Raw genomic sequence first — 3,621 nt, 5'->3', positions numbered from 1 at the left:
CAAAAACAGACTTACAAATATAGTGGACAATTTGGTGATGGACAGAGGGGAAGGGGGTTGAGGGGCTGGGAGAATGGGTGAAGCGTTAAAGAAGTACAAATTAGTAGCTGATGGATGGTCACGGGAATGGGGAACACGGCATAGAGAATGCAGTTAGCATTAATATGATGGCTAGGTGGAGGGCCAAGGGAGGGAGAGAACAACTGGAGGAATTGTTTTATGAACTATATAAATGTCTAACCAATGTATTGTATACTTGAAACTAATTTAAAAAATAATTTTTTTAAAAAAATGAAAGTTAAACATGAATGTTCACGGCAGCATTACTCATAAAGCAAAACAGTAGAAATCACCCCAAAAATCCATCAACTGATGACTGAATAAACAAAATATGATACACTCATACAATAGAATATTATTCAGACATAAAAAGGAATGAAGCACTGATGACATGCTACAACACAGATGAACCTTAAAAACATTACACTGAGTGAAAGAAGCCAGACACAAAAGGCCACATATTGTATGATTCCTTTTATATTAAATATCCGAATAGGCAAATCCATAGACATAAAACAGATTAGTGGTTGTCATGGCTGACTGGAGTGGGAATGGAGAATGACTGCGAAAGGTATAAGGTTTCTTTTAGAAGGTGATGAAAATGTTCCGAAATTGGTTATTAGCAATGGTAATTTGCTAAAACCACTGGATTGTATCTTTTGAGAGGTAAATTTTATAGTAGGCAAATTATATCTCAAAATAAAAAATGATTCAGAAGTAAACATGAAAAGTTTTAGGAATACCTTAACCAATTTGATTCACATGTATTTTCCTTATGTAGATTCTTAAAACTGAAATATTATAAAAATGCTGTTCAAATAAATATAAAATAAATGTCAAGTAATAAGAAAGCATTGTATCATCTTTTAATTAACAGTAATTTTTCTTTTTTAGTTGCACCAAAATAATGTTACATCTTACATGGGTGGCTTCTTAAAGTCAATGACACATATATTACAGAAGTGGCATTGCAGATTACTGGTGAAAAGGCAGTAACGATCAATAAATGATGTTTAGATCATTGATTACACATATGGGGAAAAACTGAATCCCACCCATAACATTTACCAAAAATAATTCCAGATAAAGGCTCGCATTTCAAAGGCAAAATGTTAACACTTCTAAGAGAAAGTATAGAACATCTTTATGTCTATAAAGATTCTTTAACAAGACACAAAAGGTACTAAGCGCAATGGAAAATGACAGAGAGATTCTTTAACAAGACACAAAAGTTACTAAGCGCAATGGAAAATGACATATTTGACTATGTTAAAATTTTTTAAGCCATTGAATTATATGTTAAAATGGTGACTTTTAAGTTATATAAATTTTACCTCAGTAAGAATATGAAGAACTCTTATTTATCAAAGGGCACCATAAATAATATGAAATAAAAACAGAGAAAACATATTTTGCAAGAACTAAAATTAATGTTTAAAAAACTACAGCCCAAAAGAAAATTGGACAAAAGGTATGAACAGGCAATTCATAGGAAAAATATATGGAGAAAAAATAAACATCTAAAAAGATATTTGACCTCATTTGTATTCCAGAAAATGCAAATGAAGAAAACAAAGAGATAACCATTTCCATCTCGCAGATATGGAAAATTAAGAAGTCTGACAATACCAAGTATTGGCGAGCATGTAGATCAGTGGAGACTTTCATATTCTGCCAATGATGACATAAATTGATGTATCTTTAGAAAAAAATTTAGCACTATTAATGTCCAACATTTGTCCTATAAGTCTATAATTTCTCCCCTAGGTACAGTAGAAAAATTTTTGTAGGTATGCAAAAGTAAACATATATATATAAATATTTGTGGGGATTTTGGAAGACAGTATAATGGTTTAATCTCTCTAAATTCCCATAAAGATACACAGAGCAGCCAGGATTGCAAAACTAAAAAACCCATGGGCAAAAACTACGACAAACTAGATAACACAGATCTTGCGAACCCTAAAACCCAAGTGGATGGAGACACATCTACAAGACACAGCAATGTGTCAGGGGAAGCAGAAGGAAGCAAAGGTGAACCTGATGGACCTAAGAGCTTCAAATAGCCACAGTCAACATAAAGCCAGTGGGCCCAAAGGAGAAGGGTGCCTGACACAGGTAGGCAGCTGGCTACTTCCATAAGGGTTGAGGACGGCAGGGGGTCGAGGAGGGGGCATCTCAAGGGGCCGGAAAGACTGAGCCTAAAAAACACTCTAAACTGACCAGTTAAGTTCTCACCCAGGACAAACCCCGAGGAGTTAAAAACAATCGGAGAGGGTGTTCTAAAGTTGTGACATTAGAACAACTCTGAAATTATACCTCCTTTCTAAAAGTTCAGGAAATCTAATGTTATATAAACATAGGTAACAAAAAGATTGGAGTCAAACCCTTACCGTCATTCAAAGAAAAATAAGGAGCAGAATAACACCCTTGCAGATAATAAAACATGTTTGAGAAACACACAGATGAAAACCATCATCTAATATTTCAAATCGGCAAGAGGAAGGAAAGGAGATGGAATGGGAGCCTACAGATTAAAGATCTAATATATATTTTTAAAAAGAAAAGAAGTAACGGGCAAAGCTCAATTGTAGTATTTAAGAATGGAGGACACTAGAACAAAGAAAAGAAAAGAAAAGAGGCGATTCACCCAAAAGTCAGGCTGGAAAAGGGCGGGCATTGTGTTTGGGAAAGGGAGCACGGCAGGCTGGTAGGGTCAGAGTCAGTCTCCCTTTGGGGGGATGTTTAAAAGTTTTCACTTTTTAATTATTTAACTTTTCATTTTTTTTAAACTGCATGTGTATGTGTGCATGTGTGTATAAGAGATTACGAACTATTTAAAAAATAATAATAATCAATGTTCTTAGCAGTATTGTTCATAATTGCCCAAACGGGAAGCAACCCAAATTCCACCAACGGAGGAATGCATGAATAAATTGTGCTATTCAGATGATGGCCTATTTATCATTAAGCAATGAAAAGAAACCTATTGCTTCAGTGAAACTTAGAAACATAATATGGAGTGAAAAGAGCCAGAAGCAAAAAACAACAAGCTGTATAAACTTCAGAAACCAAGCAAAAACTAGACAACACATTGTTTAGGAACACATACATATGTGATTTTAAAAACTATTTTATAGAACAAAGGATGGTAGACAGAAAATTTGAGATGGAATATGTACATTTGTTTGGGGGGGTGGTTTAACGCCTACAATACTTGGTCTTCCTAGGTGGTCTCCCATCCAAATACTAACCAGGCCCGACCCTGCTTAGCTTCAGAGATCAGACGGGATCGGGCATGTTCAGGGTAGCATGGCCATAGATGGAATATGTACATTTGTGATTTTTTAAAACATAGTTTTACCAAGCCAGGGAATGATAAACCCAAAAATCAGGATAGTTTTTATTTCTAGAGAAGCAATGTGGATGAGACAGGGGAAGTACACAAGTTTTTCTCTTAAGTTGTGTGGTGGGTTCACAGTTTACTTTTCATTATTATGTTTCATAACATAAATATTTAATATTAAGAATTTATCAGATCTGCACACAAATTAAAAAATT

At 34.7% G+C, this 3,621-nt stretch overlaps 1 pseudogene; it reads right to left on the bottom strand.

Moving 5' to 3' along the window:
* Nucleotides 1-3,265: 3,265 nt before the first annotated feature.
* LOC120610401 (uncharacterized) lies at nt 3,266-3,384 on the bottom strand (annotated as a pseudogene).
* Between the last annotated feature and the right edge of the window lie 237 nt (nt 3,385-3,621).

Source organism: Pteropus medius, unplaced genomic scaffold (assembly GCF_902729225.1).
Source record: "Pteropus medius unplaced genomic scaffold, Ma_sr-lr_union100, whole genome shotgun sequence".
Classification (NCBI taxonomy): Eukaryota; Metazoa; Chordata; class Mammalia; order Chiroptera; family Pteropodidae; genus Pteropus; species Pteropus medius.
The sequence above is the reverse complement of the archived record's forward strand: the minus strand, read 5'-3'. Positions and strand labels throughout refer to the sequence as shown.